We start from the raw sequence: 15,396 nt of genomic DNA, 5'->3' as shown, positions 1-15,396 counted from the left end.
TCATCCATTCACTCGTTCATCCCTAAAATCCTCCCAGACACCTAACTGGGCCCCCCCCGTGCTAAACTTCCGGGGACTGAGACACGAGTGACCCAGACGTCCCCCCCACCCCCACCCCAGGACAGCCTCAGTTTCGAACCCTCGGTGGGCAAGGTGCCCTCAGCCTGGAGACTCCTGCCACAGTCTCCTGGCCCCGCTTCCACTTGTTCTCTGGGGCTCTGCTGCTCAAGCCCCTCGTAAACCAGCCCCTCCCCTGCGCTCCTCCTCTGCGTTGTTCCCCGCTGACTGCCTCGACTTCCCTTTTGGGGCATTTACTGCAATGTGTCTGCAGTTATTTAATTTTTTTTTAAGTGTCACCCGTTACTCGTGTCTGGTTACTGAACACTGTGGAATAAGTGTCAGAGGAATAAGGGCTGAAAGGAAGGCGCCTATGGTTCCTCCAGGACCCAGAAACCGCCTCGGTCTGGGGCCAGCAGGGAGGGCTTCCTGGCGGGGGCGGTGACTCCAGAGTGGCGCGTTTGCCAACTGGACGAGGGGGCTCCAGGCAGAGAGAACTACGTGCCACGTCTACGGGTCCAACAATGAATGAGGACTTTTGGGCGATGCAGGTGGAGGGTTTTTGTTTCTGTTTGTTTGTTTGTTTGTTTTTAACTTTTTATTGAACGGTAATATGTGGACAGAAAAATGCCTGTATCATTAGGTGCCCGGCGGGATAGATTTTCACATCCATCAAACACACCCGCGTGACCAGCGCCTGGATCAAGAGACAAGACATTGTCCGCATCCAGGAAATCCCCCCTGTGCCTCCCGAGACACTGTGTCTCCTTCTTCCCCCAAAATAACCACCGTCCTGACTTCAGTGCCCTGTCGTCTGGTTTTGAAGTTCGCATAAATGGAATCGCACGGCGTCTACTCCTCTGCGTCCGGCCTCTGGCCCTCGACACCGCGTGAGATGCGCCCCGCACCTCACCGGTTCTTACTCTGTTCCGCTGTTGGTGGATATTCGGGTTGTTTCTGGGTTTGGGCCGCCGTGAATACCGCTGCAACAGGGGATCGTGTGCCTGTCTTTCAAGAGATACATGCACGCGCTTCCGTTGGACTTCAGCGCAGGGGCGGAACCGCCGGAGAAGAGGGCAGGCCCACGTTCGGCCGTCGTAGACGAGGCCGTTTTCCGTTTTCCGAAGCGGTTGTCCCAGATACGCTCCCGTGGGCACCAGGGTTCTGGGAGTCCCAGTTGTTCTACACCCTTAACCGACACGCGATATTTTCTCGAATTTTCATTTTAGCAATTTTGGCCGGCGTGTAGTGATACCACAGTGTGGTTTTATTTTGCCCTCCCCCGATGACCAACGATGCTTTCGTGTACGTCTAAGCCACCTGCAGAACCTCTTTTGTGAAGGGCCTCTTGCCCCTTTTTCCTCGTTGACTCTCTTTTTCTTATTGACCTGTAGGAGTTCTTTACATATTTTGGACGCGAGCTCTTTGTCAGGTGTACGTTTTGTAAACACGCAATGGATCCGATGCCGGGGACGGGGGGGGGGGGGGGGGGGGGGACGGAGGTGGTTGAACTGCATTTCTAAAAGCTCCCGCTGGGCTGAGGAGGAGGACAGACTGCGAGCCAGGAGGGAGGGCTGCCGTGGGGGAGCTGACCAGGGCAGTGGCCGTGTGGCTGGACGGCAGGGGCCGGGGTCTAGAGACGCTTCCGCAGCAGAACTGACAAGAGGCACCTGTCATATCATGTCATGACACACACACGTTGTGAGGGGTGATGGGGCTGGGGGTGGGCCACGAGGCCGACTCCCAGGTCTCCCCGGCCGGCCGATGAGCTGACGCGCTCTGCCCGCCCGGCCGCCAGCAGCAAAAGGCGGCTTTGTCCTCTCAGGCCCCACCCAGGCCTGCTGGTCGGAGATGCTCTGGGGTCACCGTCGGGACACTGGACAGAGTGCCCGGGGGCGGAATCTGGGTCTCCAGTGGCAACCGGGGGACAAACACCCCTCCGGCCAATGCACACACATGGCTGGGCTCGTCCGTGAAGACCCTGCGTCCCAGACGGACTGGCAGCTGTGGGATCTGGCCCGGCCAGGATGGACAATGACCCCCTGTCTGCAGCCTCCTCGCCCCTGCTGAGTCCAGGCTCAGGGGATGAAAGTCCTGCTCCGGTCCTCAGTCCCCAGGGAAAGGGTGGAAACAGATTCTGCAGCATCTGGACTTCCATTGAGCGGCGGAGACAGCGCTGGAATCGGGCCTGACTCCCTCCCAGAGAGCAAGGACCCCCGCATCTGTACCCAGAGGCTAACGTCTCGCCAAAGTCCCACCCCCGTTCTGCTTCTCGGCGTTAACCTTGGAAGAGTTCCGTGGCCTCCATCTGGCCGCGTTCGGCCCAGCGGATCACGGCATTTCGGCTGTGATATTGTAATTAAACATTACGAACCGCTTCCGCGATGGGAGGAACACGGGACTCACCGCGGGCCGCCCGGTGTTAGCTGCTTTACGTATGTGATGTCAATCACTCCGCCCTCTGACCTCTGTTCATTTCTTCATTTGTCCTCAAACGAGGACCCTGACTCGCCCAAGTTCGCACAGCCAGAGTGGCAGAGGCAGGATTTGAACTTGGGCCAATTGGACCCTGCAGCCCCCTTTTCTCCATCTCCCTGGCCTGCCAGACAGCAAGGGCCATGGGGGGACTGAATGCCACCCCCTCCCCCCCAACCAGTGACTTCACGGTCGCATTATTCTGTCTGTAGGAAGGGCCTGACTCTGAGCTGTGCTACCGGGAGGGGCCAGGGGAGGAGGGCTATCCTGAGAGAGCTCAAGTTCATATTCTGGCTTTGCCCTACCTCTCTGCGCGACCTTGGGTGAGCTGCATTTCTCAGGGCCTCTGGGCCCTCATCTGAGTAATGGGGTAACCCCCACTCAGCCTTGCTCCCTTGGGTTCTTGGGTGAGCAACGGACGGAAAGACCCAGCTGAGCGGAGCCCAGATGGACAGGGCTATCTGCTTTTGTCACGCTATTTGTCTGGGTCTCTCCTGGAGCCCAAGTTGACCTTTCCTGTTCCCTTTTTTGGTGTTAGGGAAGAGTCAAATGGCTCCCCCCCCTTCCCCCCCGCCCTGTACTTTTCCCAGCTTACTCAGTCCCCAGCTGCCCAAGTGTCCCAGGCAGGCCCTGGGTTCTGGCCAACGGTGGCTGCCCCCATCCCAGGACTCCAGGCTGGCCAGATGGGCAGATGTCACTGAAAATAGCCTTGAGAGGAGATTCCCCCCTTTCCGGTGCTCAGCCACTTCCTCTCTGACAGAGCACGCCGTCTCTAGAAGGTTCTGCCGGGCGGACTGAGGGATGTGCCTTGGATCTTTGTCATTCTTGAGTATGTCCTACAGGAGCAGACATTGAGTGACTCCTCGCTTGGCATCCATTACCTTCCCTCCCTCCTGACAGGACCCCACGATTCTCAGCCCACACATGGGTGGGGTAGACACGGTCTCTGCTCCAGGTGGGCCCTGATTGGTTTAAACCAATTACTATATCCTATCTCATGGCTACTGTGATTGGTTCAGGGTTGGACACATGACCCAAGTCGTCCACTGAGAGCAACGGCCTCTACTTAAACTCCCCAGGAGGTCGACTTTCTCTCTCTTCCCACTGGATGTGGAGAGAAGGCAGACCCAGACATGATGGGGGGGTGGGGGGGGTGGGGGGGGCACACCGAGACCCCCCAGGGAGAGTCATCCTGGGAAAGGAGCAAATTCGAGAACGCAGAGCCAAGAGATGAAGGCAGAGAAACCAGGTCCTGTCACCCCGTTTGCAGGGCTGGTTCTGTCCCTGCCTGAAACTTCCAATCCTCGAGCTGGGTTTTCTGTGACCTGGAACCTGAACCTCCTGCACAAAGCCTATAACATAATAAGGGCCAGAATTCCTCTTCCTTCAAGTCCAGCTTAAGATGGAGCCCCGGGCAGTGCAGGCGATGCTCGTGTCAAAGCAGATCCCTGTGGCATCCTTAGTCTCAGAGGCAGAGCACCACTTAGAGGCCTCAAGTGGATTTTTCAGGTGGGAGCACCGAGGCTCACCATTCTCCGGCCCTCTCCTACTCCCCTGGCCGTGTGCCTCAGGCCTCAGGCAGATGGGAAGGGCTTAGGACCCTGCCTGTTGAGTCCCCAGGCCTCTGGGAAGGCTCCTCTCCCCCCCCCCACCCTAGTTCATCTGGAAATGGCGGCTGTGTTCTATATTGCTAAAACTGGAGCGGACCTGTCACGTGCCTGGAAGGCGGAGTCTACTCCTAAGGAGCCTCCACAGTCAAGTCCAAACACCTCACCCTGACATCCGAGACCCAGTGCCCCCAACCTTTCCTTCGCATCCTCTCCTCCTCCCTGGAGGCAGGAAGGGAAGCTTGTGTCAACTGTCTAGCCTTCTGCCCCTACAGACATGTGTTGGGTGTCGCCAGGCTAAGGGGGTGTCACCTTAAAATCGTGACCATAAATCTCAAGTTGGCCCTTGGTGTTTGTTCTGATGAGCTCTTTCCGGGTCATAAAGGAGAGGCGTAAGACAGCCGTAATTTTGTTATCTCTTGTGGAGTCTGTGGGTCATGGATCTGGGAGGGGCTCAGCTGGGTTGTTCAGGGTTTCACAGAGCGGCAGTCACCTGGTGGCTGGGGTTGAAGCATCTGGGCACTGGCGGGACATCTCTCTCTCTCTCTCTCTCTCTCTCTCTCTCTCTCCATGGCCTCAGAGCCTTCCCATGTGGTCTCTCTGCATGGGCTAGTTTGCGCTTCCTCACAGCATGGCGGCTCAGGGCTTTGGCAGGAGAATTCTACAAGATGGAAATGTTTCCCATGCAGCTTCAAGAGGGTCACGATGTCACTTCCACTGTATTCCATTGCTAAAGAGTGAGTCGCCAACTTGCCCAGGTTCCAGGGAAGGGGAATTAGACTTCACTCTTTAGCGAAGGGGGAATGGAAGGTTCTAGAAGCGCTTGTAGGATGGGAGATATTGTTGCGGCCATCTTGGGAAAATGCACCTGCCAGAGTGCTGTTGGGCACTGCAGCTACATTTCTCGGGTCCCCTTGGTCCCCCTCTATGTACAAGGACTCTTTCGCACCTTCCCTTCCCTCCGCAGACCTCCAGGACCCTTTCCTCTTATTTGCAGCCCGTGGTATTGCTGCTTTTGCACTGAAATAACAGAAGGAATCATGGGCGAACGTCCACGTGCTCCACGCACTCTCCTGCTGGGCTCAGCACCTGCTCAGGCTGCCTTCCCCGCTGGTCTCGTTGTTGGTGGCGTACCTGTGAGTCTCCTTCATGCGTGCGCTGGACCCCAGGCCTCCTGCAGTCCGCACTCGGCCTGCACCGCCATTTTCCCCTCTCCGGGCTCGCTCTTCGGGCGAGCATGCTAGTCCTTCTCCCATCTTAAAAACCAAACAAAACCTGAACCAAACCGAAAAACAACCCTGTCTTCACCCCACCACTCATGCTGTCCGCTCCCAGGTCAACCCCAACATTGCCAGGGCCTGGGGCAAGAGTCCACATGGAAGTCCGCATACTCTAAGTCTAAATATCCAAGCGACATAAATACGTGAAACACCTGTGAAGTCAAATATAGGCTCCTTCTGCTTGAGAGGTAGATCTTCTTTCTTGTTCATACAGTATTTATTTGTCTCCCCTCTGCTAAACCCTGAGCCACCCGCTTTCCCCAGGCTGCCTGGGGAAATAACGGAAAAGGAACCTACAAGGCAGACGAGAGACGGGAGAAAGACCCACGGGAGGTGGAAACAGCTCTGTCACATGGTGAAGAGGAGAAAGGCCACCAACAGTCACAAGAGTCCGTGGCGTCTTGGAGGGCAAAGCCCGGAATGGTGGAGGGGAAGAGCTCTTACTTCAGAGAGCGGTTCCTGGCATAACCAATGAGGGGGCTCCCAAGCACAGCCCCAGTTCCAGCCCCAGAGCCAGCCACCCCCATGGCGGCAGCCCCAGCCCCAGCCCCAGTGAACTTGGCTGCTGTGACTACGGCCCGTAAAATGGCGCTGGTTCGGAAGCTGCGGCTGGGAATAAGTGAGGTCAGGAGACGTGGGGCTGCCAAGCTGGCTGAGGCTGTCATCTGTCAGTGTCTCCGGTGGTGGTTTTAGCACCACTGTAGACAGTGATCGGCTCAACAGCTGAGAGGTGCTCGTGACCAAGAAGGAGGTGGAGACGAACTTTGCACAGGCAGACGTTTTCAGGGGCTGTGGGGCTGTGAAAGGAGAGCTGCTCCCAGTTCAGAGAAGACAGAGAGAAGTCGAGCTTCTTAATGAAGACTTTGGACTCAGAATTCTCCCGCTCCCGGAACACAGAGGCAGGTGGGGAGCCAGCCTTGGCCGTGGTTGTGGCCTTGGCACTGGTCTCCAGCCCAGCCTCCTTCTTTTCTCATTTTGGGTTCCACCCACACCTTGACCCCGAGCACCTGCGTGCGGACTCCCAGCCCAGACCGAGCTCTGTCCACCATCCCCCACCCTCACAGCAAACAGCTACCCCTTGGCCACCGCTGGGGAGGGGGGGGGGTGACTTATGGGGCCCTCTGAGCCCCTTGCTTGGGTTTCAGGGCGCGACTGCTGCTCCCCTGTATAGCCACCCTCCTGGGAAGATTTGTCTTGACTTGCCCTTTTAAGCTCCTCTCCCCTGTTCCCAGCTTAACCCCCTCCCATCAGACTTGCACCCACCTCTCTGCGGGAACTATATTTGTCCCACTCTCTTGAGCTCCCCCTCCTCCATAGCTGGTCTCCCCTGATCTCTCCAAATGGTAATCGTTGCGGGGAGCCCAGGGCTCAATCTTTGGACCTCTTCTTTGCCTACATCCCTTCCCGGGGTGAGCTCATCCTATCTCTTAGGGTAACTACCACCCACAAGCCAATGACCCCCAAATGGGTGTCCCCAGCTGGGACCTGGACTTCAGACTCCCACGTCTGGCTTCCCGCTCCACTGTGCCCTAGGGATGTGTCAGATTCACCACTGCCCCTCTCAGCCTTCGCCCGCCCAACCTCAGTGCCTGCTGCCCTCCAGTTGTCGAAGCCCCGCCGTCCTTGCCTCCCACCGCCTCGTCCCTCCTCGCCACACTCCTTACCATCGGGCACACCATATATTTGACCCATTAATTGTTCTGTTGCCTGTTTCCCTCCATTGAGATAGAGGCTGCACTGCAGGACCCCCAGGCCGTGCGTGGCACAGAGCAGATCCTCAAGAAATATTTCTTGAATGAATGAATGAGTTGCTCATCGATCCTTGCATTCTTTCCCCCGCGAATGCCCACTCAATTTCAGAGTGTCTCTCAACCCAGCACTACAGACTTCAGGTGAGCTACAGCCTGTTTGTCAGTCGTGCCCCAGACGAAGGTGGTCCCCTAAGTACCCACCATACTTTTCCTCCGTTACCGCGTGCCCTCCCAAAACCCTCCTGTGAGCAGTCACCTCCTCCCTGCAGCCCTCCTGATTCACCCATCACTTTCTCTCTTTCTCTGGTGCCCTCCAAGGGTGGGGAGAACCACATTATACCTGTGTCTGTGGTATCTGTGACTGGGGACTGTCCCACCCTCCCGATGGACAGTGCACTTGCCAGGAAGGGCTACCCAGATCTCTCCAGGCTCAGCAGAACTTTGTATACGGTGGGTGCTCACTCAGGGTTTGCCATCTTGGGTTGAACGTTTGGCTTAGTTTTACGTGTAACAGTTTTCATTAGACCTGAGTTTCTTTTATCTTCAATCATGTTTATTTGTTTTCTGGTTCATCTTTTTTTTTTTTTTTTTTTTTTTATTACCTCTCTTTCCTTTCCCTGATCGCAAATCAAGTACGCACTGCAGAAAACGTCGAAAATATCCGCGAGTGTAAAGGGAAAGACAAGATTACTCATGATTTAGGAATCCGGAGATAAATGATTATTAGCATGTGATGTATTGGCCTCAACTTTTTCTCTTGGGTGCACTTTTTTTCTTTGACTAAATCTTATATAGTGACCACCTTTCACGTCACCATGATTCTTCAAAGACACCGTATTTAATGGGTGTCTGACATTCCACCCGTTCTACTCAGATTTTCAGAATTCGCTTTCCCGAGGGTCCCCCGCGCTGCCCTGTGCCGCCCTCCACGCACATACGCGCCCCCACGCCCGCCGACACGCTGGCGCACAGGGCCGCGGCTCCCCGTCTCCACAATCGAGGTGATTTCCCAGCAGAGGGTGAGGAGTGAACAGGTCATGTGGACCCCGCAGGGTGTGTTCCAGCCTTTTCCTTTTATGGTCCCTCAGACAGACAGATGTCGGGACAGACACGCACACAGGACAAGCAGGCAGGAAGCAGAGAGGGGCCCCGGCCACGTGGAGGCAATGGCTTTGGGGGTGTCTGGGCGTTCAGGGGGATCAGGTGATGGGGAAGGTGGGGTCGTTGGGAGCAGGACCCCGGCTGTACTCTGAGGGGCAAGTCCCAGACAAAGGCAGGTGACAGGACAGGGCTTCCTCTGTTTCATACTCTTAAGGGTACGCAGAGTGAGGTAAATGTTCACAGAACCAAAACCTGAACTTCAGAATCCTGAGACCACAGACGGGCTCAGTACGACCTCAGTGGGACTGGCCCAGAGGGACCCCCTTGTCCAACTCTCGAACGGTCGATTGCGGGTGCTGAGGTCCAGTGTAGGGACCTCTTGGGACTCCTGATTTGGGCAAAGAGGCTTTTCTGCCTCCCCATGTGGCCTGGACCAGGTTTCCCCTGGCCTCTGAACCCAGAGCCAGAGTAAGCTCTTTAACTCTGCAGCGGGCATTAAGGGCAGTGCCCCGGAGGGTCTCTAGGACTGGACAGAGGGGCTGGGGGTGGTCCTTGAGCCACAGGAGAGGAGAGAGGGAGGGGGTCCAGACACTGGCTTGACCCCAGATATGTCCACCCTCGTGTAGCCACTCTGCCTTCCCTGCTGGGCCCTGTGCGACTCCTCCTGGCTCCCCAGTTGCAGAGGGCAGTGCAGGGAGAGGAGCATCCGGGGTCACCTGCTCCTACGCTTGGTCTCCTGAGGAGCGGAGGTTTCTGGCGTGGTCCCCCGGGGAGCTGCCCTGTCGGGCTCCCTTCCCAGACTGCTCTGGCTCTCATGGTCTGAAACTAGAGGCTGTTTGCAGGGAAACTGGGAAAAGAATGAACCCGGCCCTGGGAGGAGCAGCAAAAAAGACATGAGGTCCAGAGTCAGCTCGACCTGGCTCACTGTGGGATCTTGGACAAGTCATTTGCCTCCCGGAGCCCCAGGACACACCCGTGGACGAGGCTCCAGAGCGAGACCACCCTGGGACCGTGTTGCTTCTCCGAGTCTCCGAAGCCTGCAGACCACTGCTGTGGATGGAGGGGGCCCTAGATAAACACTGAAAACTGCCTACCCAGCGCGAGGCCAGGCTCAGTGGGGAGACGAGCTGGGTTCCTCCCCTGGGGTCAGGGGAAGGGGCTTTGCAAAGACGCGATTACTGGGTCACAACGCCACAATGTAGCAAGTGCTGAGGTTGCTCAAAGGAGGGAGACAGCCCTCCCATTTTGTAGATGGAGAAACTGAGTCTCAGAGAAGGAAAACGACTGTCCCGGGCACTAGAGACTAGAACCGAGGATCCCTGTGCCTCTCCGCTTTGTACCCATCCACCTCTGCCCTCTGGCCACCCTCCAGAGCTTCCCTGGGGGTGAAGGGAGGAGACCGGGGAACCCCTGAAGGCAGAACCCCAAACAGAAAACCCTCTTCTGTTGACTGAATGCCCCGAGACCTCCCCAAACTTTCCTTCCAGGGTCCAGGGTGGAGGTCTGTCTGTTTCTGCGACGGCAGGGGCTGAGTGGGACGGGTGCCGGGGGGGGTCTCCTATCACCCCATGTCCAAGTGGTACCCCAAGTGAGATGTCGCCCTGCCGTGCCGAGACAGCCTGGCCCTGGGCCAGTGCCCCCGGCAGTGGCAGCTCAAGGCAGCTGGACGGGGCTGCCGCCAAGAATTCCAGGAATGCGGAGCGGCTGTGTCCTTCCCGCTCCTCTTCCTCCCCCCACCTCCTAGAACAGGATATTCCCTGTACAGGGAAGCCCAAGTCCAGCCCCCTTATGGGAAAACCTCAGGGTATGTGGTGGGCACCGCTCCTGCCCTGGGATGGGCTTTCGGTCCACGGGATCCTAGGGGGCCGGCACAGCAGGGGAGGTCACAGTGGGTCTGTGTGGGTTCAGCTGGGTACTGAGGACCTACTATGTGCGAGGTGCTTCATGGGCATCGACTCACTAATCTCGCAGTCACCCTGGGAGAGTCTGTTTTCCAAATCAGGAAGTTGAGGCTTGGAGGGGCTAAGGAGCCTGCCTGGAGGGCACCAGCTGGCAAGTGGCAAAGCCAAACTCCATCCAGGTCAGCCTGACACTGATGTCCTTGCTCTCGGCCACGGGGCCAGGTGGTCTCAATGCCACTGTGGCCGCCGGGGGCCGTCTTCCGGTGGCCCCCTTGGCCCCTGCAGAGGATGGGGGTGGGGCGTGCTGCAGAGAGGTAGCCCCTTCCCTGGCAGCTGGTCTGTTTTGTAGTTGGCCAAGGGTCGGGTGTGGAGGCTTGTCTCTGAGATACAGGGGGCTGGCAGGCCAGCACTAGGCCTCTTCCTGGCTCTTCCTGCACAGGTCCCAGCACCGGCGAATCTAGGATACATTCCATTGGCTCAGGAGGGGCTCCTCTGGGCCCCTTGTGATGGGCAGGGGAGGTTGTGATGGGCGGGGCGAGCGGGGATGTTCAGGGAGAGGCGGTGGGGCTCTGGGAAGGCTGAAGGGGGATGCAGAGGTTGGGGGCGGGGGAGAGCATGAGCTCCAGTGACCCCACCCTGTGATGCCATAGGTGTCCCTTCCTCTGCCTTCTGTGCACACGTGTCCTCCCTCCCGAGACTGGCTTGCCCCTGGCCCTTCTGCTGGGCTGCACCTCGGGGGCATCACCCGGAGGGTCAGGTGCGGCCCTTCCACACTGGCCCCAAGTCTGGAGTGCCTAGCCCTGGACCGAGCTCTGCCGGCAGGTGGGCCACAGAGAGGCCTGCAGAACACCGCGCTGTGCTGCAGAACTGCCCAGCCCCAGTCCCCCCAAAACCGGCCCCCAAGCAGTTGGAGAACACAGCCATCTACACAGGGGGATGAGCCCATTGAAAACAGGGGAGACCGAGGCTCAGGGGGACCAGGTGCCCTGCCTAAAGTCACAGAGCTGTCACCTGGCAGAACTGTAATTTGAATCCCAGTCTTGTCTTGGCCTTCTAGAAGGGTGTCCGAGCTAGAACCACCGGCCCCTCACCTTCTCCTGGCCTTCCCTCCTGGTCCCTTAGCCCCAGAGGTCTGGCTGGTTCTGTGCCAGTGTGTTGTCCCGCACTGGTTCCTGGTCCCCCGGGGGGCCAGGGTCAGGTAAACAGGATCCCAGCCGCACTCCCTGACCTTGATTACCTCCCAAAAGAATGTGAGGGCATTCTTCCCCTTCCCAGGCTGTGAGTCACCCCTCAGCAATGCGCCAGGCTCCCGCCACTGCCTGCCCGGCCCCCATTCAACCCCCTCCGGACGGGACCCTTGCCTCCTCACCCGGTGATGTCAACCGTGGTAGCCCCCCCCCCCCCCTCCAACCCCACGGAGCCCACCGGGCCTTGAGTCGTCATGGCGACAGCTCACAACAGGAAGCAAGGCCCCCGCGGAGGCCTGTGCTGGGGCAGAAACACAGGAAGCCGCGCTGAGCAGGGCGCAGCATTGTCAGCCTCGTAAAAAACAAAACAGGACAAAAAGATTTAAGGAGAACAATTAGCCCAAAGAAAAAGGAAAAAAAAAAAAAAAAGGCCAAAAAAACAAACAAAGCCAAACAGCCTGAAGGCAGGAGGCTGGCTGAGCTCCAAGGACCCCGTGTTTCCCCTCCCAACACAATGTCGGTGGCTCCTGGGGAAGAAGGGTTCTTCCCAGTGGCTCCTCTGCTGAGTCTCCCAACTTCTAAGGCCCCCAAGGCTAGCCTGGCTCCCCCTGGTTCCCCTCCACAGCCTTGACCAAGGCCCAGCTCCGTAACCTCCACTGAAGGTTTTGGGGGACCCCTGTCTCCCCACGGGATCATTACTCCCCGGGGCCTGAGAGGGAGGCATCCAGCCCCGTGGAAGATAGAGCACAGGCCGTCCAGCCCTCAGATGGAAACTCACCCCTCCCGGCCCCACTGCTCCCTGACTGTGAGATTCTGTGCGGAGACATCGCTCTTGAACTTCAGTCTCCTCCGTCACTGGTTGGCCGTCATCACCATCAGCCTCAGCCTCAGCAGCCCACTGAGGTGGGGCGAAGCTTAAATGAGTGGGTGCTTCAACTATCACCCAGTAGGTGCTCCATGCATGCCGGCTGAATAAGAAGAAGGACGACTGAGCCAGGCGGAAGTTACGTGGAGAGGGTTTTCAGCTCAGTGTAAACAGTCAGAGATGGGCAAGATGTTCCTTAAGGGACAGAGCTCCCGGTCAGTAGAGATGGGCGAATTCAGGCTGACAAGACTTGGGACCTTGGAGAGGGGACCCAGCCCTGGGTGGGGGAGGGTACAGCGTAGGAGCCTCGGGGATCCCTCCCTCCACCAGCTGAGGGGGGGGTCCAGGGATTCTGTCTGGAGAAGTCAATCTAATCGGGTCTCCCTGCCAGGTGCAGCCTACCTCTCGGGAGGGCAGCTGGAACCGGCGGGACCCCAGGCCTCTCTCCATTACCCGGAAGGGGACCAGGACTTGGGACAAAGCTAATCGGGCTCTGGAACGGCGGAGGCCACCCTTCAAGGCCCTCGGAACGTGATGAATATGAATGGCCGTGGCAGAGTACAGGCCATCCTGCAACGTGGGCCCGGCAGTTCCTGCCCAAGTTAGTGACCCAGGAGGCAGTGCAGGGCCCGAGCTGGGGCGTGAGTGAGGGGACGCTTAGATGAGCCTGATGTAGGCTCGGGGCTGGCCCCGGCCGTCAGGGAGGCCACACAGAGGAGAAGGAAGAGGCTGATAGGAGATGGCCTGGCGGTGATAAAGTGGGTCGCTGTTCTACTCAGGGCACAAAGGTGTGCTGACTGCTGACTTGGTTTCTTTCCTTTGGAACTCAGAATCAATGACCCATACTGGGTGTTCAATGAGTGTTTACTGAATGAATGACAACCACCTGATGCTGAGATGCACAGTTTGCATGCGTTGTCTTAACTAATTCTCCCTACAACCCGGTGAGGGAGGCCTCGCTCCTCCCAGTGTTGACAAATGAAAAGCGGGGGCTCAGAGAGGTTGAGGGACTTGCCCCAGGCTGCACAGCCTGTCGGCTGGATTCCAGCCCCAGCTGATTCCACCTGCCGTCTCAGGCATGCCACCCTGTAGGACTTACCCTGTGCTGGCTCCATGCCAGGCCTTGGGGACACACGGAGGGTCAAGCCCCTGCCGTGCCTCCGAGGAGCCCGTTGGGTTCGTGCCCTCAGCTTGCCCAGTCACAGACTGAGGGGTGGCAGAGGGAGCCCTAGGTCCCTCCGAGCTGCCACACAACGAGCCTCAGTGAGGAGCTGTGGCGGTGGGGAGCCACCGTGGAGGGCAGGGAGGCTGTCCCGGGCCCGGCTGGGGGAAAGACAAGCTGAGGTAGAGGAGGGAAGGAGGGGCACGTGAGCAGAGATCAGGTAACTGCGGGGTGTCCTTTGAGAAAAGGAGCAGAGACCTGGGCTTGGCGAGGGGCAGGACCTTGGTGAGGGTCCAGGAGGAAATGGACACCAGTCCCAGGCCCTGGCCCTTTAGCTGGAAGCCAGGCTCCGAACACTGTGGCTGGGGGGTCGGGCCCCACCCGAGGGCTCAGGTGTGCCCCGGAGAGGACCCGCCCACACCGGTCCTCTTGCCCCCTCGTCCGGCGCCCCTCATGCACCTGCCTCGGGACTGGGGCAGGGCCAGGATCTCTTCCAATCCCTGGTGGAAATCCTCACGGGGGCTGTTGAAACGGGATGCAGGAAAGGGATAGAGCCCTGTGGGTGGTTTGTGTCTGGGGCAGGTGAGGGAACTGTAGCTTGGTGGGGGGCGGAGGGAGGGGGAGCGGGGGCCACGGGAGGCCAGATGGGAGCAAGGCTTGTCTTCTAGGACAGGAGGGGGCAGAGGGGCATCACACATGGCTGAGGAAGGGGCAGTGGCCTTGGAGCCACCAGGCCAGAGTCCCGTTTTGGTTCTGCTCCACACCAGGGACGGGGGCTCTCTTGAGGTGTTTCCCCCTCTGGGCCTCAGTTTCCTCATCTGTGAAAGGCATGGTGCTGACTGTCAGAACGGGCAGCAAGCTGGTCTTGTGCTTAAGAGTCTGGCCTGTCTGGGGGTCGACCGACCTTCTGCGGGGGCTGGAGGACCCAGAGAGTAAATACGCCCACACTGGCAGAACAGTATAGATTGTAAGTGCCCAGAGAACCATCCCCAGATGCCTTCTAACTAGGCATCCCCAGGGACGGTTTTACTTCTGGATCTTGGTCCCTCCTGGCCCTCAGGACAGAGATGGGAAGAGGCAGAGGAGGACAGAAAGTGGGAAACTCTCCGACCCAGAGGTTGGGACCGCCTCCCTTGGCCTCGGTCTCCTGGCAGTGATCTTGGTCCTGGGGCTTGGCCGTTGGGTCCTGCTTTTTTGTCTCCCTCCCTGCGCTGGGTGGGGCTCGGCACACAGCCGGAGCTGGCGGGGAGGCCTATGTCCTGGGGGGAGAGGTCATGGCCTGGGCTCTCAGTGAGTCGCCTAACCCCTCCAGACTCCAGTGTGCTCCTCTGGAGAAGGAGAGTGGAACGAGGACCCGAGGACATCACACTCTGGAGGCTCCTGGCGTTCCCCTCGCCTGCCTTCCCCTTCCAGAATCATCAGCTGCCCTCCCACCAGCTTCCACCTCTCTGCTGGGTTTCCCCCGGGGCAGTCTAGACTCATCCTCAGAGTCTGCCCTAAAACAAACGGACAAAGCCCTTGACCCAGCCCTCTCCCCCTTCCCTCTTGTCCATTCTGTCTCTCCACCTTTGCCAGATGCCGTGGCCAGCACTCTGGAACCGGCCACATCTCTCCTGGGCCTTCAGCGCCTTCCGTGTCTCCCAGCTGCTTGGCTCCAAGAGCCGCCCCTACCGGCTCTTCCTCAGTCTGCTTAACTTTGGCTGCCAGCCTGGACCCTCTGGGGCCTTCCTGGGGCCTCGGCCCTGCCCTCTTTTCTCCTCCCAGCCCAGGCACCACATCCATGTGGAACCCCTCCCCAGCGGGGGCTCAGTGGGCCGCGACCCACAACCACAACCGAGCTGTGCAACCTTTAGTTAGCTACTTAAGTTCTCTGTGCCTCAGTTCCCTCCCCTGGAAACCAGGGCTAATAGTGGTTTCTACATCTGAGGGTGATGGGGGGGCGGGGCGGGGAAGGAACTGAGGAATAAATGTAAAGCACTCAGAATGTGCCTGCGCGTAGCAGAACCGAGC

The 15,396-nt window shown here is 58.5% G+C and overlaps 1 pseudogene; it reads right to left on the bottom strand.

The window, feature by feature from the left end:
• Nucleotides 1–5,767: 5,767 nt before the first annotated feature.
• Nucleotides 5,768–11,615, bottom strand: LOC122225467 (annotated as a pseudogene).
• Between the last annotated feature and the right edge of the window lie 3,781 nt (nt 11,616–15,396).

This window comes from Panthera leo, chromosome B4, assembly GCF_018350215.1.
Source record: "Panthera leo isolate Ple1 chromosome B4, P.leo_Ple1_pat1.1, whole genome shotgun sequence".
Classification (NCBI taxonomy): domain Eukaryota; kingdom Metazoa; phylum Chordata; class Mammalia; order Carnivora; family Felidae; genus Panthera; species Panthera leo.
Note: the sequence above shows the minus strand (reverse complement) of the source record. Positions and strands in the feature narration are given on the sequence as shown.